Source organism: Lissotriton vulgaris, chromosome 2_1, assembly GCF_964263255.1.
Source record: "Lissotriton vulgaris chromosome 2_1, aLisVul1.2, whole genome shotgun sequence".
Lineage (NCBI taxonomy): Eukaryota > Metazoa > Chordata > Amphibia > Caudata > Salamandridae > Lissotriton > Lissotriton vulgaris.
In genome coordinates, this window is record NC_141687.1 from 1,971,627,015 (window position 1) to 1,971,652,626 (window position 25,612).

Sequence of the window (25,612 nt, forward strand, 5' to 3'; positions counted from 1 at the left end):
AGTTCTTTAATGATTTACGAAATAGAGGATGTGACTAGATGAGAAATTGATGTAGGTACGGTGTTAGAGTTTGGGTGCAGCCACAACAAAGGCTCTTCCTCCACACTGCCCTCCTAAACCGAGGCACTACCAGCCAATTTTAGTTGGCAGATCGCAGCTGTCTGGCAGGGACATAGCGTTGGATCAAGTGTTTAATTCCTTTTGGGCCTGAGTTAGTGTCTTGTGAGCCGTACATAGGGCATTAAACGAAATTCGCTTTTCGGTAGAAAGCCAATGCAGTTTTCGAATGGCAGCGGAGATCTGAAGAGATTTCGGAAGGTCTAAAATCAGTCTCGCTGCAGTATTATGGACACGTTACAGCTTATGAGTGAATCCCCTGTTAATGTCCAGATAGAGGGCTTTACAATGATCCTACCAAGACTTACGATCGTAGTCCATCTGGGTATCATCGTGGCTAATAGAGACACAGCTCAAATATGCAGGAGGGTAGCTTGGTCATTAAGATTTGGGGGAGGAGGGGAGGGAGCTTCAGATGTCCCAACCATCACTTTGGCACATAATGTTAAAATGCATAATAGGACAAGCAGGGTGCATGAGAGAGGCCTAAGGGGCCGTGGAAAGGGAGAGGAATGTGAATTGGTAGCTGTACTAAGGGAGAAAAAGCACAATATTGTAACCAACATTCTTGAAGTATTTCCAAACCGAGTGAGGGAGACCGTGTGTGTGCGTTTTCGTCTGTGTAAAAATTCCTCCTGGTGAAAACCGACAGACACCTTACCCTAACCAATTGAAAGTGCTACAGCGCGGCTCCAAAAATCATTTCTAATCAATGCTCACCATTTCCCTGAAACCTTAAAACACTCAAAACATGCATCAGTGGGGCCCATAACACTGCGCATTTACCCAGTTCACTTACACTTGGCTTCATGGCTTTGGTGAATTGCAAATGGAGAAACGCTATAACATTTGGTAGAGCGTCTAAAACCTATTTAACTATTAATTATTTACACCTGCAGATTAAAACATTTTACCATGGGTTTTATTCAGACATTTAATTATTCAGACACACCACCATAGTGTCCATGGATCTACTAGAATGAAAATTAGGCGTAGAAAGAATCAAAGACCAGCTTTTACTTCTTCATTTATTTAATTTTTATTCTAAGCAAAACTTTATCATGTCGGACATTTTATGCATTAGTAAATCTTTATTCAGTAAAACTTAAACTTTATTTCAAAATGATCATTTTATTTGAGCTCAAGGAAAAATCGCTTCATTTTAGAAAACAGTTAAATATTAGCAAAGAACAGATAGTTCCAAAATCATTCTCTCCTAACATCCCTAACTAACACCCTCATCTTATCCTTCAATCCTGCAAAGCAAACAAGTAAAGAAATCATTAGAGTTCTTACATCCAGGAATCGGTCAGCAATCGGGCAGCATCTCCGATGGAAATGGAAAAAGCGACCCCTTCCAGTTAAAACCAGGGGTTTTTATACCCTAAATCCCTAACTTAATCCATCTAAAATGTAACTACCATCATTTTATTAGGCCTCTGATTGGACATAATCGCGGTGGGTGAACATCATCTCATCCTTACGACATAAATTTCTCGATGATTCAGTGAAAAAAATAAAGTTATTGTTTAAGACAGTCTTTGGCTTAGCCGTTTCCTCGACTTGCAACATTAGGGATTATTCTCATGATCTCAATGTCCAGTCGTCCAGGTTGGCACCCATCCTAGGTTCCGGGCCACATCAGCCTTGAACTTACTCAAGCACAGGCAGTTCACTCTGACTTGCCGGGTTTGGCGCGCCTGCGCAGTTTAGCTCTTGCTCACAGTTTACCCAAGCAGCCATTTTCGTTTAGGCCTCAGACGCCACTTTTTGGAAGTATCACAGAAACAAACACAAATTTGTGTTAAATTGTGAATTTAAACCCATTCTGTTTATCTCCCACCATACTAATGTTTCTCAATTAGTTGTTACCTAGCGGAAAAACCACATAAATGCGTTTTATACTTACAATTCCAACCACCCTTTGACATAAAACGGGTACAATAAGCACATTTAAATTGCAATTGTTTACAAATAAGCTGCACATTAATCCACAACACAATAGCAATACATATTAGAACATTGGAATGTTGGGAGCTCCATTGCAGACAATGGAGTGCTCCCTGCTTCTACGGGCCGGTAAAGGCCCGCAGAGCAACATTCCAATGTTCTACAAAGGCTTCTCGAAGCTCAAGGGGATTTATATCCCCTCGAGCTTCGAGACCCCTCTGTTTCATTTGTTAGAACATTCTGCCCTCTAGTGGCAGAATGTTCTAATAGCCTTATAGCCCTTCGTAGCAGGGCTATACCGGCAATTAAAGTCCTGCTGTCTCGTTAAAGTCCCTCGCCTTCGGCTCGGGCCTTTAACGATTCAGCTGGCCTTTAATAGCCGGTATAGCCCGCTACGCCGGGTTATAAGGCTATATTAGCTTGGTTTTATTTTGCGACATGCAAGCAAAGTTAGTTTTCCCATGTGTAAATAAAAATAATGTGTGCACTTTACTCTATGGTTGGTTAGTTTCACAAAACATGCAGTCAATACATATTAATGTTATGGGACATTAATTTCACGAGGGATACACAAAATTTTGCGTTTGCCACCTCGCTCCATCAAAAGCACCTGTACCTAACTATTGATTTCAAAATACATTTATTAGGGGAGTGTACCACCCCACAGACAAGCCCCCCCCCCCCCACACCCCCTCTGCAAATCTGAGGTAGTGGAGTCCTGGTGTGCTGGCGCATGGCTGCGGATGACGTAATCTAGAAATGTGAGGCTTTATGGGCACCATGGCTACTTTACTTTAAATGTTTCACACCTGCTTCCCACCCATTCCGCTTCAAACTCAAGGCGAATCCACTGACTGGTAAAGAGCTATCTATCAAAAAAACTGTCCTAAGAGGAGTACGAAGCAAAACGCCAGAGAACCTAGTGTACTTAGACCAGTCCGACACCATAATACTGGCCAATGACAGCCAGCCCTTATCTAACTGGAGCTGGCTCGCAAGGACCACAAACGCAAAAGAGTCAAATCAATGACAAAACAATACAAAATTAACGAATTCCACCAGTACACTTAGCTTATGCTCATGGAATATCAACGGCCTAAGCGACAAGCTCTCAGACTCTGACTTAAATTCCTACTTGACAAAATTTACTATCATCTCTCTGCAAGAAACTTGGTCCGAGTCTCCACCAGTGCTATCAGGATACAATCTGATCTTTCAACCACCCACTCAGAGCTCACTGTTCGGCCACAAGAAAGGTGGTCTCGCCATATACAGCGCGCTTTCAGTGATAACTAAGGCCGCCCCACTAGACTACAACATAGCCGCCCCAAATGCACTGCAAGCGATACGACTGTAATTCCGCGCGCAAGACACAAACGAGGACATCATCTTAGTAAACCTCTACTTGCACCCCAGGGAGAAAAAGAAGGGAGCACAACAACTGAAGGAAGAACTCGTAAAACTAGTGAAAACCGAGAACACAAATAGCCTTATTATCACAGGGGACTTCAATCTAAATATGCTTAGCACCTTGAATCCTGAAACCAAAGACGACGAGGACCCGTTCGCCTGGGAGTACAACCATCAAGACTGTACCTCGGGAGGCAGAACCACAAAAACATCAAGGAGCCTGCTGGCCAAACTAGAAGAGCTGGGCCTTAGAGCACTCAATGGTAGATTTTCAGGCGATCGACCGCAGTCTGCAACATTCCACAGTACACTGGCAAGCTCTACAATTGACTTTACCTTCCTCTCTTGCAGCCTGTACTACAGGGTAAGAGATTTCTACATCTGCCCAATGGATTACAGTGACCACCTGCCCCAGGAAACAACGATAATCACACCGACAATACCAAACCCACCAGGCGCCAACAACCTGGGTACGGACTTTACAACAAACGAAAAACGGGTAAAATGTAAAGTTACCGACCCACAAAACCTTTTAGAGCAAGCAAAGCATGCTCTCCACGAAGCGCAGTTCGAATCATCAAACCTGATAATACGTTGGGAGGTATTCACAAAAAAAATGAAAGACATCGCTGAAGGAAAAGTGCATACAAAGCGAGTAGGCAAGACCAGCGATGCGATACACAAGAGCCACTATAACTTCCGAAATGATACCAATCTAAAAAGACTGAAGACACAAATTAATCACAATCTGCGAGGAGCAAAAATAGATCCCTCCGCCTACCAGGCTTTAAGACAGTTAAAAGGCGACCGAAGGAAATTAATATGGCAACTAAAAAAGGACGCAGAGGGGGAGGAGCCTAGCTCGCGACCGCGATGGCCGCCTGATTCCTCGGCTCCGCTGACCCTGTAGCTGTCCTCCCGGTTTCCGCACTATCCTGCCTTCAACCAGTGTACTGCGTTACAGCAGCGGAACCGGGAGGCGAGCCTGATCACGTCGGTGTGTTTTGCTCCTCGATCCCGGCAGCAGAAGCTCCGGGACGCCTTTCCCCTCCGGACGCCGCATAGAGCAGCCTGGGTCTTTGTTTGCGGAGGCGGCCGGCCCGGATGGTGAAGACGGCGGCCATTGTGGGACGGACGGTGCTGGTTCCCATCTTTCGCCGGCGGCGCTTGCTTTTCCGCGACCCCGCTGCCTTTGATCCTGGGCACCGCCGCTACCGGCGCAACAAAGTAACTGGAATTCAGTCCCGGGACGGCCCCTCCGCTACATTGTTTCCCTTGGCGCCGTAGTCAGCGCCATCTTTCTGCCTTGGATTCTACAGCAGTGAGCCCGGGCTGCCGGTGCGACGAGTGCATCGGCCAGCACCACTTCACGACCGCGCCGGAATGGGGGAGGCAGCCCCAGCACCCCCAGTCTGTTTTCACCGCAACTCGACCCGGCAGGGGACTCGTCTGCTCGCTGCGAGTGAGGAAATGCGACCAGTGGGACTGCCTCTCGTCTGCCATGTTCTGGCTCGGGAGGGGGTTGCGTCCCTGCCCTTTGAGGCGCCTTTGTCACTTGGAGAAGTACTGAGCGCCCTGGCCGACCTCAGGTCCGCCATGCGTATTGTTACCAGGGAATTGGTGGCCCAGATGGATGCCACCCTGCTTGCTGCCCCCCAGTCTGTCCACGTGCGGGACACTGCGCCACATCCTACAGCTGCAATTCATGGCTCCCTCGCCAACGTCGCCACTGACTCACTGCGGTCACGAGGCCCGGTCATTGCTGGGGTGCGGGCGGCAGCACCCCCCAAGGAGCGCAAACTCTCTGAGGTGGTGAACTGGCCTGAGCGACGCCGCGAGACACCACGCTTGGGGGCTTTCTTGAGGACACATGGCGGACCTCCGTTTTCTATCCTGGAACGGCCACTACCGGGCGGACCAGCAGCCCTTTGTGAACCATCGTGGGACTATGGATCCTTAGCTACGATTGCGGACCACCTGACTGCATTTTGGATGGCCTTTGGTGTTTGTCCCCTTATTCAGCCGTGGTCCCGTTCTCCGCTCCCATCTTTCAAGAGGACTATCGTGCAGCTGGGTTGTACAGTACCACCGCCTCGCAGGGGACAGGGTTGAGGCGCCCCCTCCTGTATCAGGACTGTTTCCCGTTTTTGGACTGTTGGGTCGCTGATGGACTGCCGGGGGTGTTGAGTATTGGTATCGTACGGGTCTTGGGGTCGGGGTAAGGGCGGCCAGGGAACTGTTTTGCTTGTGTTGGATATACTTTACTGGCCCTCCTCCGGTCTTATGTGACTTGCACTCTTTCTTCTTCTTCCCTTTTTCCTCTTTTCTTTCTCTCCTCTACTTTCTCTTCTCTTACTATATTTCGGGTTCTGGGGAGACAAGCACTCTGCTAGGGGGGGGGGGTAGGCCGTAGCCTCTGCATGTGTGTAGGGTGGGGGGGTAAGTTTTAGTTCACGTTTATTTCTATGGTGCCTTCTTGTTATTACTTAACTTCTTCTTTCTAGGTCTGTGTTAGGCGTACTGGGGGATGGGTGGTAGCGTGGAGTTCACTGTGCTGTTGCGTCTTCTTTGGGCTTGAGTATAATTTGTGACCATCCTCTGGCTGGAACTTGCATGTTGCGAACTGCACTGACTGGTGACGATATCTATTGGCGAGTTCCACCTACATGGACCTAATTTCTTTTTCTTATTTGTAAAGTACGGAACAGCAGACCTGACCTTAATTGTTGCGCTGGAAAAATTTTAAAACTAACCTTCACTGATTCTGGGACACGGTAATATGGTAACTACAGTGTAACCTTATCAATGCTTGCTTGCAGTGAGTGATATTACTGTGTTGCCGTAAAGTTGCATAGATGCTTAAATGTTTCGCGGCCAGCCGGAAGGTTGTAGGCCCGTATTTGTCCTGATTTGATGCACAATAAAGGTTTTCAAAAAAAAAAAAAAAAAAGGACGCAGATGAGACATTCTGGGGAAAACTCCTACACATTGCCAAGACAAACAGCGCACAGTTCTGGCAAAAGATTAACGGCCTGATCAACCAGCAAAGCCAGGCGATGGAATCCCATGTGACGGAAGATGCCTGGACAACCCATATTAGCACACACTTCTGCGACACCAACGAAACATGGAAAGAAACTGGCAAAACCAACATCAGGAGCAAAGAATACTTGCCTCCACTTAAAGAATCCTCGACAACCAACGAAGCACTATCAATCACGACTCTACAAATAATAGGATTTCCAAAGGGAGAACAGAGGGAGCTCCAGGCCCCAACGGTATACCCCCAATAATATTCAAGCAGGCACCAGAATACTGGGCACCTACTCTAAAACCATTGTTTGAAAAAATATGGCAGACTGCGACAATTCCACGATCATGGAGGGGGGCAATAATCTCACCAATATATAAAAAGGCGACAGGAAAGATCCAAGAAGCGATCGGTTAATTGCCTTATTAGACAACGAAGCAAAATACTATGCTGGCCTCTTACTTCAGGAACTGACATTATGGGCGGAAGAAACCTCAGCAATCCCACTTAATCAAACAGGCTTCAGAAAAAACATGGGGACGACAACAAACATCTTTGCCTTGTCACTCCTGATCGACTCCGCTCTAGAAGGAAAACAACCCTTGTACCTGTGTTTTATTGACTACAGCTCCGCCTTTGACCGCGCAAACAGAAATCTGCTGTGGCAAAAACTGGAGAGAATGAAAATTCCAGCAACACTACTGAACCAACTAATCCTCCTGCACAGCGACACATGGGTCCAGGTTAAACTAGGTACCGGCGACTTTTTAACTAAGAAAATTCCACCTAACACAGGAGTAAAGCAAGGATGTGTGCTAGAGCCAACTTTATTTAATCTCTTTATGGCCGACTGTTGGACAGGCCCCAGGAAGGGCTTGCTCCCTCCCCGCATGACGGAGCCCGGACACCGGCTCTCCAGGTGCTACCCACAGAAGCAACCCGCAAACCGTCCCCTACGGGACGCCTGCCCCCGAACATCTCTGTATCACTGGCCCGGGCCACCGTCAGCACCATTGCCCGGGCCCAGCCGCCATCTTGGACACTGCACCACGAGGCCGCGTGGCCTCAGCTCGACCCCAACCCTGGGCCTGGCCAGGCCCCGACATCCCGGCACCACCATCCACCCAGGAGGTGAACGGACCACTTGGCAGGTCAATGGGAGAGAGGAGTGTCGATGGCTCTCCCCCGCCAGGTGCCGATCGCCCCCAGCCTCCCCGGGCGCTGGCCCCACCCCCCCTGCTGGGTGTCTGGACTCCCTCATCCCGGACCTCCCGACCTCCAAGTGCGAGGGTCCGGACATCAAAGGGCGCCAGACCTATAACTGAGGCAGCTCCAGAGCAGGAAGGCAGTTGTATCCTGGAGTCGAGAGACACCGTGAAGAACTCATCCTTGACGGACTGCTGGCGCTGCCGCAGCCCTGCCTTGTGAACTGTCGTCCTGCCTGCTGGCGCTGCCGCGGCCTTCTGCAACCTTCATCCTCGTAGGGACCTGCTGGCGCTGCCGCGGCCCTTTGCAACCTACGTCCTCGTCGGGACCTGCTGGCGCTGCCGCGGCCCCCTTGCAACCACCATCTTTGTCGGGACCTGCTGGCGCTGCCGCGGCCCATTGCTATCTACGACCTCCTCGGGACCTGCTGGCGCTGCCGCGGCCCGACCCTCCAGAACGTCGAGCTCGAGGATTGTGAGCTATCATCATTTCACCTCAATACCAGATTGGTAACAAGACTGTCCCGCTACCCCCTTTCCCTGCCAGAGACTAGAATTGAGAGGATCCTCGTATCCTGATCTCACTGTACCGTGTTACCTTACTTCAAGAACTGCCTATAAAAAGCGTTAACCTCATCTTTGTGTGGTGTCCATCTGTGGGGGGGGGGGGGAAGTTACTTGTCTGTATGATCGCTAGGAGACGGCTCTCCCCGGAGGCCTCTCCCCTTGTCCTCGGCCGACCCTCCAGGTCCCGTCTAACATTGGTGGCCAGCGGCGCGATCCGAACCAACGCGTAATCGTACAGAGAGTAACTCACCCCACGACTAAACCACAATGTCAACCAAAGAGAGCGGATCCACAGAGAAATTCCAGATGGAAAAACTAGAAGAGTACAGCCATCGAGAGCTAAAACAATTTTGCATAGAACTAGGCATTGCTACCACCGGTCTGAGCACGAAAGAGGACTTCAAACACGCCCTAGAATCTTGGGCAGAAACAGGTGCCGCCAGACCCCGGGACCAAAACGTCGAAGCACCAGAGACAAACACCACTCCGACCGAAGAAAGAAGAGCGGGTCTCTCCCGGGAAGAGATCCAAGAACGAGAAAAAAGCAGACTCCACGAATTAGAGTTGGCACGGCTCAAGTTGGACGGAGAGCTGAAACTGGCAGAACAAAAGATAAACTTAGAACACTTACGGCTCCGAGAAGAGCGGGAAGAAAAGCAAAGACAAAGAGAACTCGAAGAGAAAAGACTGGCATACGAACACGAGCGCAAACTCGCAGAGATAGAAATGCGGAAACAGAACAAAGAACTAGGGGTGCCAGAGCAACCGCGCACCCCAGGCGCTACAGAACCAAAGGTCCACATCCCTAAAGATGTCGTCCGAGAATATTATCGGAACGACGACATACAACAGTGGTTCAAGGCCTACGAGATCGCCATGACCTCCCACCGGATCGATCGAAGTGACTGGGGAGCCGGTCTATGGGGGAGGTTCATCAATGAAGGCCGCGATGCCCTGCTACAGCTCCCGGACCATCAGATGACGTCCTATGACCACATGAAGGCCGCTCTCCTCACTCGATATGGGCTTACGCCCGAGATGTACCGCCAGAGGTTCCGCGACTGCACACGGATCCCGGGTACGACTTGGGTAGAATATGTGAACTATTTCAGCCGAGCCTTCGAGGGATGGATAAAGGGGAGCCACGTAACGACTTACGAGCAACTCTTCAACCTCATTGTGTGGGAGCACTTCTCCAACAATTGCTTTGTCGAGCTCAGGCAGCACCTCCTCGACAGTAAATTGACTGAACCACGGCAGCTCGCCGCTGAGGCTGACCGATGGGAAAGCACCCGTGTGGCCCGGAGTGGGCCAAACGAGCAGAACAGAACCAGCCAAGGTCACCATCGTCCCCGAGGAGGAGGAGGCCAGGGCCGGAGCAGAGATGCCGTCCCGGCAGCTCCCGCCAACACCACCCCGCCCCCGGCCGGTCGGGGAAACCCCCCGATGCGCCCAGGGTTCCGAGCCAACGTTACTTGCCACCGGTGCCAGCGAATCGGCCACTATGCCAGCGACCCGAACTGCCCAAAGAACCAGACTCCCGGGCCCCGCCAGGTCGCTGCCGCCGCCCTAGGAGAAGAGCAAATCTCCGAAGAGCATGAAGAGTACGAGCAGGAGCAGCCTGAATGGGAACCTGCCGCCATGGTCCTAGCTTGCCTAGGGGGAAGAGACATGATCCCGCGGGTCCCCCTACCCGCCAACACCAGAAAATACTGCCAGTGGGTGAACATAAATGGGCGCAAGGCCGAAGCCATGCGTGACACGGGGGCCAGTGTGACGGCGTCCGCTGTCACCTGGTGACCCCAGAACAAATCCTGCCAAACGTTCTTTGCCCCGTCCGATCGGCTGACAATTCTGAGAGCCTGTGTCGGATGGCCTGCGTCCCCTTCGAATGAGGAGGAGTGTCCGGTATGCTAAAAGTGACTGTCCGCGATGATGTCCCCGTGGACTGCCTCCTGGGGAACGATCTCGAGAGTTCCCCGTGGGCGGCCGTTGAAAGAAAAGAGCACCTGGGGATGTTGGGCCTCCCGGACTGGGCGTGCGTAACAACCCGGTCCATGGCCGCCCGCGCCATCCCCAGACCCGAAGAACCCGAATGGCCAGCACCTCCTCCCCCGATCACTCCAGAGGAAGACACCGTCCCTACTGACCCCCCAGAACAAACCCAAGAAGGGCCCGCTCAGCCCCAAGACCTTCCAGACCTGGCTCAGTGGCGTCAAGAGGGGGGGCCCACCCAGGAACAATTCCGGCAGGAGCAAAAGACCTGTCCCTCCCTCGAGGGACTCCGACAGCAAGCACTCGCCCAGAGCGCGGGAGACACCGCAGGGGCCCACTGGATCTATTGGGACAATGACCTACTGTACAGCGAGCAAAGAATCGCGGAATTGGGGGCCAGTCGAGTGCTGGTGGTGCCCCTCCGCTTCAGAGACTTCCTTTTGAACTTGGCACATGATGTCCCCCTGGCTGGGCACCTGGGGCAAGACAAAACCTACAACCGCCTGGTAACCCACTTTTACTGGCCAAAGATGCGAAATGACGTCTCCAACCACTGCCGGGCCTGCCCCACCTGCCAGGCCAGCGGAAAGAGCGGCCGAAAACTCAAGGCACCCCTGCAACCATTCCCCGTCGTCACCACCCCGTTCGAAAGGGTGGGAATAGACATTGTGGGGCCCCTGGACCCCCGAACAGCACAAGGGCACCGATTCGTCCTGGTGGACCACGCCACCCGCTATCCCGAGGCCGTTCCCCTTCGAACTGTGACAGCACCAGTGGTAGGCCGAGCCTTGATGGGGATCTTCTCTCGAGTGGGCTTCCCCCGGGAGGTCGTCAGCGACAGGGGCACAAACTTTATTTCCAAATATATGAAATCCCTCTGGCAGCAGTGCGGAGTCACCTACCGATTCACAACCCCTATCACCCGCAAGGAAACGGACTGGTCGAGCGGTTCAACCGCACTCTCAAGGGGATGATCAGGGGGCTGGAGGAACCCCTACGCCGCCAGTGGGACGTGCTACTCCCGTGCCTCCTCTTCGCCTACCGAGAAGTCCCCCAGAAGTCCCTCGGCTTCAGCCCCTTCGAGCTCCTGTACGGACACCCTGTCCGAGGGCCCCTCAGCCTAGTTAAAGAAGAATGGGAAATGGCCCCCCTGAAAACCCCTCCAGACGTCTATAAGTACCTCCTGACCCTCCGCAATCAGACCAGGCGATTCAGGGAGATCGCTAAAGCCAATCTTGAGGCCAGTCAGGAGGACATGAAGAAATGGTACGATCAACATGCCTCCTCCATAGAGTTCGAGCCTGGTCAGCAGGTATGGGTGATGTCCCCCACCGAGCCTTGTGCCTTGCAAGACAAATGGACAGGACCCTTCAAGGTGGTCGAACGCAAGGGCCCTGTCACCTATCTCATCGACATGGATTCCCCCCGGAACCTTCTCCGGGTCCTCCACGCCAACAGACTCAAACCACACTTCGTGCGCTCGGAGCTCAGCCTACTGATGGCTACAGACTGGTGGGGCGGAAGAAGACTCCGAGCCCCTCCCTGACCTACTGAGGACCCGCGAAAAAGATGGTTCGGTGGACGGGGTCCGACTCTCCGATGCCCTGACCCCGGAGCAGCGCCAAGACTGTCGGGCCCTCCTGCTGCAATTTGCAAACCTGTTTTCCCTCACCCCCGGGGTCACCCCCTGGTGCCTTCACAACGTGGACACCGGGGACAGTCCCCCTATCCGACACTGGGCGTACCGAGTACCAGATCGGGTGCGCGCCTGCATCCAAGAAGAAGTCTCCAAAATGCTCACACTCGGAGTCATCGAGCCCTCAGACAGCCCCTGGGCCAGCCCAGTCGTACTGGTCCCCAAAGCGGCTGCCCCGGGCACCACCCCCGAGCTCCGATTCTGCGTCGACTATCGGGGTCTGAACACTGTCACCCGAACCAACGCTCATCCCATCCCCCGAGCAGATGAACTGGTTGACCGCATGGGGGCTGCCCGCTACCTAAGCATCTTCGACCTGACAGCGGGCTACTGGCAGATCGGCCTCACCCCCAGGGCCCAAGAACGATCCGCTTTCTCCACCCCGGATGGACACTACCATTTCACAGTAATGCCCTTCGGCATGAAAAACGCTCCAGCCACTTTTCAACGACTTGTGAACCAGGTATTGGCGGGCCTCGAAGAATTCAGCGCCGCCTACCTGGACGATATCGCGGTATACAGCCGCCACTGGTCAGACCACCTCCGCCACCTCCGAGAGGTCCTGCAGGCCCTTCAACGAGCCGGCCTCACAATCAAGGCCAGCAAGTGCCAAATTGGCCAGGGGTCCGTGACCTACCTCGGGCACCAAGTGGGGAGCGGTCTGGTGGCCCCTCTCCAGCTCAAGATCGCTGCCATCCAGTCACCCAAACCGAGGTACGAGCCTTCTTGGGGCTCACCGGATACTACCGGCGGTTTGTGAAGGACTATGGCAGCATTGTGGGGACCCTCACGGAACTCACATTCAAGAAACACCCAAAAACAGTCAACTGGACCCCAGACTGTCAAGCGGCCTTCGAGAGGCTGAAGGCCGCCATGTGCACCGCCCCTGTGCTCCAGGCCCCCGACTACAGCCGTGAGTTCATCGTCCAGACTGATGCCTCAGACCATGGCATTGGGGCCGTCCTCTCCCATCTGAACCCCGAGGGAATCGACCAACCAGTGGCCTTCATCAGCCGACGCCTGCTGGCCCGAGAACAGCGCTGGAGTACCATCGAGCGGGAGGCCTTTGCAGTAGTGTGGGCCCTCAAAAAGCTCCGACCCTACCTCTTCGGTACCCACTTCCGGGTACAAACAGATCATCGCCCACTGTAATGGTTAATGCAGATGCGGGAGGAGAATCCCAAACTGTTGCGATGGTCCATCTCCCTGCAGGGGATGGACTTCACTGTGGAGCATCGCCCTGGCCAAGACACGCCAACGCGGATGGCCTGTCACGCTTTTTCCGCCTCGACGAGGAGAGTCCCCAAGAGGATGGGAGACTCTCCCCGCCTTCAGCTGGGGGGGACGCATGTTGGACAGGCGCCAGGAAGGGCTCGCTCCCTCCCCGCATGACGGAGCCCGGACACCGGCTCTCCAGGTGCTACCCACAGAAGCAACCCGCAACCCGTCCCCTACAGGACGCCTGCCCCCGAACATCTCTGTATCACTGGCCTGGGCCACCGACAGCACCATTGCCCGGGCCCAGCCACCATCTTGGACACTGCACCACGAGGCCGCGTGGCCTCAGCTCGACCCCAACCCCGGGCCTGGCCAGGCCCAGACATCCCGGCACCACCATCCACCCAGGAGGTGAACGGACCACTTGGCAGGTCAATGGGAGAGAGGAGTGTCGATGGCTCTCCCCCCGCCAGGTGCCGATCGCCCCCAGCCTCCCCGGGCGCTGGCTCCACCCCCCTGCTGGGTGTCTGGACTCCCTCATCCCGGACCTCCCGACCTCCAAGTGCGAGGGTCCGGACATCAAAGGGCGCCAGACCTATAACTGAGGCAGCTCCAGAGCAGGAAGGCAGTTGTATCCTGGAGTCGAGAGACACCGTGAAGAACTCATCCTTGACGGACTGCTGGCGCTGCCGCAGCCCTGCCTTGTGAACTGTTGTCCTGCCTGCTGGGGCTGCCGCGGCCTTCTGCAACCTTCATCCTCGTAGGGACCTGCTGGCGCTGCCGCGGCCCTTTGCAACCTACGTCCTCGTCGGGACCTGCTAGCGCTGCCGCGGCCCCCTTGCAACCACCATCTTCGTCGGGACCTGCTGGCGCTGCCGCGGCCCATTGATATCTACGACCTCCTCGGGACCTGCTGGCGCTGCCGCGGCCCGACCCTCCAGAACGCCGAGCTCGAGGATTGTGAGCTATCATCATTTCACCTCAATACCAGATTGGTAACAAGACTGTCCCGCTACCCCCTTTCCCTGCCAGAGACTAGAATTGAGAGGATCCTCGTATCCTGATCTCACTGTACCGTATTACCTTACTTCAAGAACTGCCTATAAAAAGCGTTAACCTCATCTTTGTGTGGTGTCCATCTGTGGGGGTGAAGTTACTTGTCTGTACGATCGCTAGGAGACGGCTCTCCCCGGAGGCCTCTCCCCTTGTCCTCGGCCGACCCTCCAGGTCCCGTCTAACACCGACCTATCTACCACACTAATCGAAAACAACTTGCATGCGCCAAAACTGGGGGGCACTCAATTGTCTAACTTATTTTATGCTGATGACTTGGTGCTAATCAGCCTGACTCCGATCGGCCTACAGCGGCTCCTCGACATCACCGCACAACACTCCAAAACAAATAAACTCAGTATTAGTTATTGTAAAACAAAAGTAATGCGCCTCAACTATCGCAAGAAGAAACCAACATTCAGTTGGAACCTGGATAAAAATAAATTGGAAGTCACAAATAAATATCGTTACTTGGGAGTGACTATTGATCATAGGGGGAGCTTCAAACCGCAATGTGAGGAGATAAAAAAGAGAGGCTTAATGATAGCTGTATCTCTAAGGAACTTGAAAAATAAGATCATCGGCCCAAGCTTCACCCCACTCCTAAAACTGATACAAGCCAAACTGATACCATCCATTACATACGGTAGCGAAGCGTTGAGAGGCAGAGATACCGGAACCTTAGAAGGAGTAATTACAAGAGCAATGCGGAGATGTTTGGCCTCCTGAGATACACTTCTGCGGCGCAGATGCGACTCGAATTTGGGCAGGTTAAGGAAGAGCTTTCTCGCAAGGGAGCATACCTTAAGACCTGGCACAAAATTAGCAGAGGGGAAGCAAACACCCTCAACGCACTCCTCTGGAAGGATCTACAAAGCAAAGACAACTGCCCAGCAAGACTCTTTCTAGAGGATGCAATTAAACAGCTGGGGGCGAGTCAACTATGGGATCTGCAAGGGAGCCTGGCAGGTTTAAAAAAAACTGTAAACAATACAGTTAGGAAAGAATCCCTCGTACAAGACAAAGCCTCACTAACGGATAGAGCACATGGCTGGCTGACAGTACAAACCTACAATAAACTCACACCACAGGCATACCTTCTGACCAGCTTCACAAAAAAAGCAAAATAAACATTCCTAAAATTACGATTAGGAGTATTACCCTCAGCTGACCACATGGCCCCTTGGCTGCGGCCCCCAAAACCGGCCAACTGTCGCCTGTGTGGAACTCATGAGGAAAACATAGTACATCTCATTACCATCTGCAAAGAGCTGCAGCAAGATCGCAGGAACCTACTGAGACCCCTATTCATAAAAAAAGGAATCAGGACGTGCAGACAAGCAACTCTGGCTTGCTTCAGAGGCGACGAAGTGCAAATGGCTTGCCGACTGGTAAAATACCTCAGAGCTGTAGAAAGCAGAATCAACACAAAGAAAGAAACAGACAAGGACAGCACACCCTCAATACTGTGAGTGCCAAAACATCAAGACAGCTCAGAGACTTAAACTGAATTAAAACACTGGCATACTATAACTAAAAGTTACGAACATTCAGGGTAAATGCCAGCCAGTCTTCCAAAAAGGAATAGGCACTGCAATACCTAACTTTGTATAGGAATGAGGGCCAGGACTGACAAAAGAAACCCTCTCCGTAGAAGGACACGAGCACCTAACGGCAGACGGACACTCCGTTCTTTTTAACTTTTTTTTAAACTGCACTTTGTAACATAGCTTAAATCGAATAACTCCATCTATGCTGCTACAAATATTTTTAATACTTTCCTTTTTTACTGCTGATGGTTTTTGTAATGGTTTTTATTAACTGTACAATAAAGTATTACTTACTTACTTACACTGACTGGTATGATTTGTGCAAATAACAGATGTATCTACCTACAAGATATTTGATTTTATTCTTGTGGGTTATGCTATGAAAATATTGACTCTGAACTCTCCTGGACACACAGTTAATGGTGTTTAAAGTAAGTTTAAAGTTTCGCAAGATTTTACACCGAGGGGCAGATCGTCAGACTTTTCCCCATGACATGGTAGGATATTGTTCAGAAATGGGATTCCCAACCCTGCCTAAATCAAATTTTGATTTCTCTGGACCTTCTTATGACACTTTTCACTATAGATAGCAGTATATTGTACGTTGTCCTGCCACTCTCCGGGTGTGTATGCGTGATAGACAAAACCACCGTCATGTCCCAGTTTTCCCCGAGGTAATACTAGTTTGTAGATAACCTGGTAATCTCCTTGCAGAGCTATGTTTATTGTGTGCTTGTCTCCCTGTTATCTGTAAAATACGGGCTCCAGAATTGAGTTGCTAATCCTGCAGTTGTTGCCTTGTCATTCTAAATGGAGTTAACTCTGAGCACTGAAAATTAGTGATTGGAATTGAGTTTGACATTGGTTTTGCAGAAGCACGCTTATATTTGTAGGATTTTTTTAAACATTAATCTGTATATTTTTTTCTGTTTGACCTAGTGAGTTGAATCATGGATTTCCAGAAGAGTGGACTGTTTTCCTGAAACATTTTAACTTGAATTCTAATGTGATCAAGAGTTTTTATAACGAAGCAAACTTTCCATCGATGGTAAAATTTCACACAAGAACATTCAACTGAGATGAAGGAAAGTCTGTTGTTACGAGCCAACAAGTCTGTTTTATTGTATTTAATTTTTTGAATAAAAGTAATGCTAATTATACTAAATAAAATGTATTTATAAAACCACTGTGGCACGCCAAATATCTGTATTAGAAATGTACCTCAAAACAACTTTGAATCCAAAGATCAAATTTGTCACTCTTCATAAATAGCATTTTTCAAATGCTTTTCACTCAAACTCTGAACAGAATTTTAAAAGAATGAAGTGTCCGAATGTAAGGGCAAACGCTTGCCAAGGCCTAGTTTAATTTCTACCGGATTCAACCATGTGGTCTTTTGTTATAGTGCAGAGTGCACATTTGTGGGTCTCCAGGCGAAGTGTCCTGCCAAGTACATCAGCTGATTGAGTGCAGCATTTGACTCTTCCCCCAGCACTATAAAAGCCTATGTGTGCCAAAGCTTGTGCTTTCTAGTAATATCCGATCTGCCAACTAAAAATAAATTTCACTGTATGATGGGGGTGGAGCCTTGGGGAGGTGGAGCCTTGGACTGGGCAGGGTTTCATGCCTACAAGTACTGACAAGGCACTTTTGCCCAATCCTGCCCCCAAATCCCATCCTCCGAAAGAAAGATTGCTGAGGCTGGTGCCAATGTTGTGCCATGTTTTCACAGCCCTTAATAGATGATGGCAGTTCAAAACCTCTGATAAGCTGGAAATCCACTGTTTACAGTGGTTTTCCCTGCCACTATGTGGCACATTGTGAGTTGGCAGGTCTGTAATGTGGAATGCAGGAGATAAACCAAACGATACAAGCAACACTATGGTCCTACTGGCAGTTATTTAAAAACAAAAAAACTATATTAAATTACGCATTGCATTAATGACCAGAGAGAGATGAGGAAACGCAGAAACGTGAGATTTTCAACAAATAATTCAATTCATATTCTTCAGAAAGTTTAGAATACATATATATGTTAAGAAGTCTGCACCACGGTTGCTCCAAAGAGTGCATAAACGTTGTGATGAGGAAAAGAAGAATGGTATCACAAATACTTTTTTACAATTTACAACATTGGCTCAAGCACTTCCTGTCAGCCAATGCAGGAATGCTTGTATGAAAGACTAGTCATCTGCTCAAAGGCAATAGTTCATAGTTAGGAACTGGTAGCAACTGAATCCTAACGCACCGTTCATAAGGATCTATGTATTCAATTCAGACTTAAAAATCAATGTCGACGTTTCGACTCGACTATTGTATGAGGTCAATTTAACCCTTGCATGAGGGCCTTCATCAGGAGGACCATAGTGGAGAAATGAAAGGGCAACCGAAAATAAAACAACCTAATTAATTATAAGGACTGAATAACATATCAACACTTAGGGGCCCATTAGGATGGCGGGCGGATTGCCCCCGCCAGGCTGGCGGTAGCCACCGCCGGCCTGGCGGGGGCTATCCGCCCGCCATCCTTGCTGCAAAGACCCCCCCACCATATTAACATGGCTGGGGGGTCCGCGGTGGACGGAAAGACCGTCCGCTGCTTTGGGCGGAAAAGGGTTGTATATGGTGTCGGTGTCTATCAGACACCGCCAGACATATTACAATGGGCATACAACAATGCCTTTCCGTGGCGGCAATGCCCCCACAGAAAGGGATGCAGAATCTCGTTGCGGGCCCCAGGAAATCCGAGGGGGTGGGGCGCGGTGCCTGTCACGATGTGCTTTGAAATGCACAAGATGTATTCTTAGCATTGTGGCGGGCGGTGCTGAACAATGCTAAGAATACGGGATGCGCCCGCCACTGTGATGGGCGCATCCTCATACCCCCCATGGGACCCTAGCCCTTATGGCGGGCTGTCCTTCACAAGATGGGATGGCGGGCGGACTAAGTCCGCCCGTCATCCTAATGGACCCCTTAGAGTTTTCTCTCAGTTACCAAAAGGGGAAAGAATCTACTAACCAACCTATAGTAGTGCATTTGCAAGGTTGATAACAAATGGGGTCCAACTTAGATACATCCATGAGACTCCTAATCCAAAAATGTCGATTTAATTCAATTATTCTGAAAACACATAATATAATTAACCAAATTCAAAGAAGGCTGGTTCAAGCCCTCTAGAGGCAAAAAAAGGAGGAAGCTTTCCTCTCAGCAACCGGCTACCAATTCTAAATCGGCTAGCGTACATAGGATACATGGTGGATTTTCAAAGACGAAGAAGTCAAACTAATCAGGCTGTGAATTAAAGAATTAGTAGGGATCGAAATATTCATGTCTTAGTGTCTTGAAGTTTTAAAAACGCTCCCAGGGGAAATAAACTCACCCGTATCATAGATAGCCAAATTAATTGAATCTGCACACAGAAAAACTAACGAATCGTAATGGATTCTGAAGGTATAAAAACAACAAATCGCAATACCATCAGTCCTCTCCGACAGACAGTTAAGAAAACGTAACCCATCACAAAAGACTAGTATCCAATTAAGCGCCTTAACTGCACACTTTCCGCTATGGGGTCATCTGACCCGACTTTCAATTTGACATCCTGAATGTGTAAGTCGTGGAGAGATAAAGTACACATGAAGTCGCGTCTGTGTGCAACATGGGCCGATCGTGGGTCAACAATCCAAATGCCTCCTTTCAGTATGGCCACGGTTTACACTAGCGCTTTGCAAAGCAGGGACCCGAGGAAAGGGCAGAGATTGGCAGCCTGTAGACTTGAAAATAAACATTTAAAAACAAACCTGGGTAAAACTCCCTCCTTACATAGTGAGAGATGAGTAGAAAGGACAGGGAAGGTTACTTATTCTACGTGCACATTTAAAAAATACATATACATGTATCTGGTTCATTTTTGACTAATACATAGTATTGTACATGGTTTACAAAATTATAACTGCAGGCACTACATAGGTAGTTGCCACTATATGTTGGTAAACCATACAATTTAGGTAATCTGTCACATAGAGAACAACTAAGGAGGGATTCTTATTGAGCATATTTATTGCAAATAATGCTAAACCATGAGGTCGTGTGCATTGTTGGAGGGCACATTATTGGTCCCCTATAATGAAGTCAGAAGTTATCAAACATGGATGAGTCAACCATTACGAAGTAAACACCTGTCTAGAAATCTCCTCATATTCCTTTAAACCCCTTGTAACTGTATCCAAATTATGAATCTATTTAAACTCAGGATGTTGTCAAAATTCTACCCATACCCCCACCAACCCCCTGCCCCCCGGGATTGGCCCTGACCTTGTCTATAACCAACCACCTCAAACTTTCTGCATGATGTCCAAACACATTGAAATGTTCGACCAGTGGTGCACCCTGGACCTTGCATCGAATTCTATTGTATTGTTGTAATATACGCGCCTTTAACCTTTGTCTAGTTTGGCCTACATACAAAAAGTCACATTGGGACATGATAATCTAGACCCCTTCAACGTTGTTGCAATTAGTGTGGGCTTTGAGTATGTAGGTGTGGTTGTTGTATGTAAAGAACTTGGTCTCTATCTTTAAAGTGCACGCCTTGCATCACCCACACTTAGGGCCCTTACGGGTCCACTCGGCAATGATCTCACAATCCTTAACTCTTTTACCCCTTTAGAAGCCATGCATCAGTATTTCCACCCTGTCTGCTACCAAAGACTAGTGTTGATTTAGGATTTTCTTGATCTCGTTACTGCATGTGCAGAACTTAGTAAGTAAACAAGGTAGTCTGATATCACCTGAGGCGGAAGCCGGGAGACTGTAAGCCCGTTATTTTTAAAATAACATTTCCTTCTTTTTTACCTGTTTTCCACTCCTACTTTCACGCACTGCTTTTGACGATTCCGGCCGACTTCCCAGCCGATTTAGGTGCTGGGGGGGGATCGGAGGGATACACATGTGTCACCGACATGAGCAAGCAGCCAGCTTTGGGGGACAGCGCGGTTAGCGCTGTAGTCTGCCCAAAAGGAAGGATAAAAGGGGCCTCATTTATGGGTGCTGCAAACAAGGTAGTCTGTTATCTCCTGAGGCGGAAGCCGGGAGACTGTAAGCCCGTTATTTTTAAAGTAAAATGTCCTTGTTTTTTACCTGTTTTCCTCTCCTACCTGCACGCACTGCTTTTGACGATCCCAGCCGATTTAGGTGCTGGGGGGGATCGGAGGGATATACATGCGCCACCGACACGAGCAGGCAGCCAGCTTTGGGGGACAGCGCGGTTAGCGCTCTAGTCTGCCCAAAAGCAAGGATAAAAGATGATGCCAACTAGGACGGGCAGCGGACGTGCGCCAAAGGCAAACCCGTATGCGCCCGACCGGGTCCACGGGCCAAGACCCCTGGCCTCCGCCTCCGGCATGGAAGACCTCCTAAGCCTGGCCCATAACACTGTGCTTCTCAATGCTTCTACTATTGATACACTTAGATCACATAAATTATTCAGAGCCCATAGGGTAATTGTCGCATACAGGTCCACTGCTTTTTCCTTTAAGCCACCCCAAACTCCTGCACCATGTGGACCTAAGGTGGTCCTCATTAACACCCGCGCTTTACAAAAACACAACCTCGAGGTTTTCTCCCTCCTGCAAGATAACACCTTAGACCTCCTCGGCATCAGAGAAACCTGGCTTGAGGAGTCCTCCACCCCTGATATAGTTGCCTCCCTGCCTCCAAACTATGCTGTCGTCTATCACAACAGACCAGTCAGCACTAGAGGGGGAGGGGTAGCAATTTTACATAATAAAGAGTTGAAGGCCGAAATTATTTGTGCAGAAAGCATTGAGGGGGCAGATGTGTTGGGGGCGAAAATGTGCTCTCCAACTTCCTGCCTAGCCATTCTTATAGTTTATCGACCCCCCCATACATCCCCCAAATTTGTGGAGCCCTTTATTGAATTTGTCTGTGACATCCGTACACGCTACCACTGTTTATTAATAATGGGAGATTTTAACTTCCACTGGGATCAGACTCCCATGGATAGCCAGGCCCTCCAACTTAACGAAGCACTGACCTCCCTGGAAGGGCCATACCCCAAAGATATTATCGTTGATGCCATTTTTAACCTTACTCGTTTTATCTACTGAGTTATTTGTGAGGTTATCTCCTGAGTTAGTTAAGGTAGACCTACCTATTGTCTCCTTATTACCAGAAGGTTGCTGTGTCATTTCAGCTATTGAGGTGCTCTCAATCACTTGACTACCCCCCTCTCGCTCCTTACCCGTCTGGGCTTGAATCTCAAGTGTTAATACTTTAGGCTGAGGCTCGGCCTCTGAGAAGACTTCTCTTACGGTTGCATTGTCATGTGGACCCGTTTCGCCCATTTCATCATCTGCACCTCCAAGCATTATATTTGTCTTTGTTAACTCCGCCATATGTTCCAGATCTGTCACCGCCTCTGTAAACTCCTTTCTACTGTAGTCTTCCCCACACTCTAAAGCGACTGCTCCATTCTTGAATTCCAGGGCTGCTTCCTTGCCTGCCAACGACCCTCTCCGTAAGCCGCTGCTAATTCCCGCCGTGTCATGCCGTTCTTCCCTCTGACTCACCGCAGCTGCAGCTCCGGATTGCTCCACACTCCTAGTCTTGTTGACGTCACCCTCCGGACCCAACTCAGCCTCTAGACGCTCAGCCTCGGTTACATCTTTCAATCCGGACAGCTGCTCTGTAACTCCAGCTGACCCATCACAGCAATTCGATCCGGCGGCATTCTCGGGTGTATTCTCGGCTCTCAGCACCGGGAATGACTCAAACAGTGTTTGTTTCTGCAGGGTAGCTTCCCTCGAAGATTCAGAACCGGCATCCATGCTCTTTGTAAGCCCTTTTCCAGTTATTTCTTTCTTTTTCCTCCTTTCTGTGTCTTTGTCCTGTTTTCTCTTTTCTGTTGCAGACAGTTTCTCTTCTTCGCGGATCCTGGCAGCCTCCCTCCGCAATTGGGCTCTATGTCGCGCCTTCGCCCTGACATTTACTGGTGGAATCTCAGCGTCGCTTGTTTGTAAATCCTCGTCCTCTCTTCCGGCCATATCCTTAACTGCCTTCATTACCTTCGGAGCCATGAGTCGCTTCCCAGTGCGCCAAGTATTCTGGAATCGCTAGAACGTCTCTTCAATCGCAGTTCCAACTGTCTGCCAAAAAGTATATGGCTCTTTCTCGAAGCTAACAAACGTCCGTGTAAAAGGCCACTCCGCTAAATCAAACCAGTTGATCAAGTCCTTGAGCATCCCGCTGTGTAACACCTCAGCACTCTTTAGCCGCTACTTGATTTGTCGCATAAAGTGCAGCATATCACTCTGTTCTCCTCATACAAGCCGTGTTCCCAGCCTTTCACTACGGGAGAGTGATCAGGAGCTGCTGCCTCCTACGGTCTGTCGGCGGCCATCTTGCCTCCACTGTCGTGGCTTCTCCACTGTCGTGGCTTCAACGATAATATCTCTGAGGGAGTTCCAGATGCCTCTCAAGCAAGGTCTGAGGGCGCGGATAAGGGGGGTGCCGACAATAGGAATGATTATCTGCCCACAGCTACTGGCTCACCTAGCGACGACTGTTTTTTTTTTACTGGGAATGATGATAAGGAAGATAATGAGGAGGAGGACGAGACCGAAGAGTCAGATCTAAGTCATAATTTATCTACTAACTTAGATGATACATCACCACCCACGGAAAGTGGCTCGGAGGTATCACAGATAGATACTTCAGAGATAGATACTGAATCTGAGTCAGAACACAATACTGTATTAAAATGAAATCTAGTGAGTAAGCCAAGTAGAACCAATGGAAGGACCCGTAGAAGAGCAAAGAAACGGGGGAGCGTAATACAGTCATGTGTGGCTAAAAAACTGGATTGGGATTATGCAGCCACCTCACAGCTGTACCAGGAGGGCGCGGCCGGTGGCTCTCTACAACTAAATAAATTGCAGGCCCAGGCTCAGACACAGGAGAAAGACTACGCAGCAAGCTTCGATCTCTTGTTTTCAACCCTAAAGCAGATTCAGGGGGAGGCTCGGCGGGAGAGTCAAAGAGCTAAGCACGCAAATAAGAAAATACAAGGGACTCTACGTAAGGTTGATAAAATGTATACGGAAATGTCTGGCAGACTGGTGGAAGTGGAGGAGAGGACAGGCAAAGTAGAGGATGAAGTCGTAAAGCTGCAGGAGTACAGAGACGAGCAAGAAAGGATATCATCGGATGTTTTGTGGAAACTCGAAGATTTCGAGAATAGACAGAGGCGCAACAATATAAGACTGCTTGGTATTGAGGAAGGGAAGGAGGGGGCGGATGTATGTGCCTTTGTTGTAGAATTGTTGAAAGGAGCTTTCCCAGAGATGGATAAGTGGGATTGGGACAAGGAGGTGCAGCGAGCACACCGGTTTCCTTTGACGCAAAAAAAAAAAATCACAAGCTCTAAATCAAGGGCCATTCTAGTATACGTGGGAATTTTTTTGCTAAGAGAGGAAGTAATCAGAAAGGCAAAGCCAGTGGCCAAAAGTTCATATAAGGAAATAACTTTTTTTGCTCGCCCAGACTTTTGCCACACTACTGTGGAGAGAAGGTGGCGCATGAGGCAGTTAATAACACCCTTCTAAAATGTGGGATGTGAGGTATACCCGATGTTCCCCTACCGACTCAAAGTTGGCTTTAATGGCCAGTTTCGGGTTTTTTTTCTGAAATAGTGGCACAGGAATACTTGACTTACCTAAAAGAAGGGAAGGCACAAGGAGATGGGAAAGCGCAAAATGACAGGGCTGCAGCTATAAGGCAAACCGCTTATGTGACACAAACAAAGAAAAAATGAAGTGAAAGAAGCCAGAGTAAGTGAGGGAGGGAGCGGCATGGATAATCCCGGCGATGCAGGATCTAGAAAAGGATATTGAGATTTTGGGAGAGTGGGAGGGGAGAGGTTTCCAGGGGGGGGGGGGGGCTCGGCTGGCAGACATAGGTCAATATTGACCTGTTTGCCAGTAGGGGTGGGAGGGAGGATAGGGGTCAGGGGGCGGGGGAGGGGGGGGGGGTACAGGGCAATGTGCGGCAGCAAAAGTCAGAATCATTCATAGAGGTAGAGGTGGGAGAAAGAGGAGACAAGATAAGAGATTTGGGGCTGAAAGAAAGGAAAGGTCTATTTGGTGAGGGGCACAGATGTGAGAAAACGGGAAACAATGAAAAAAGAAATAAATTGTGTAAGTACATGAGTATATATGGCAGCAAAATAACGAATTACTTATGGGGACTAGATATGTAACATGGAACGTGTGCGGGTTAAATGATGAGTTCTTTAAAATAATTGATTCAATGATTATTCATTTAAGTGAAACGTAAACACTTTATCTGAGTTCAGTTTTCTACCAGTTTAGTTTACAAATTTATATGCTTCGAACCATCGCGGTCATGTGACCGCGTAACCAACCAATGAGCATTTAAATAAGAGCTACGAGCTATCCATGTCATCTTAGCTATACCGGCATTGGTGGAAAGCAGAAGCAGATCGTGAATGAGCATTTCCGTGAGTAACTGACATGGAACGCGAGCCGTTCCGACTTGAGAATGTTTGATAGACAGGTTTTTTAACTTTATTTTGCCACAATGATCGAGTCAGACTGAGATTGCTATCAGAAACTGCAACAGTGAAACTATGAGAGACCTTGTTCAGAAATGATTGTATACAGTGGGCATTAATTTAAAACCAAGAGTTTTATAATCACCGATGGGCAACTACGTTTGCTGCTTAAAAATTCTAGTGTTACACAAATGTTCACGTTTTGGGTTTAAATAGCTTATTGCTTTG

The 25,612-nt window shown here is 49.6% G+C and overlaps 1 protein-coding gene across 3 annotated transcripts in view; it reads left to right on the forward strand.

Moving 5' to 3' along the window:
• The window catches only part of LOC147733582 (protein regulator of cytokinesis 1-like), a 324,524-nt gene extending 307,547 nt beyond the window's left edge, over positions 1 to 16,977 (forward strand). For 2 of the 3 annotated variants that reach the window (XM_086958988.1, XM_086958990.1), the window contains one exon: positions 16,732 to 16,850. The gene's annotated coding sequence lies outside the window, so the exon portion shown is untranslated. Of the gene's footprint in view, positions 1 to 16,731 lie in introns of all 3 variants that reach the window. The other variant, XM_086958989.1, reaches the window with a different exon arrangement.
• The last annotated feature ends 8,635 nt before the right edge of the window (positions 16,978 to 25,612 follow it).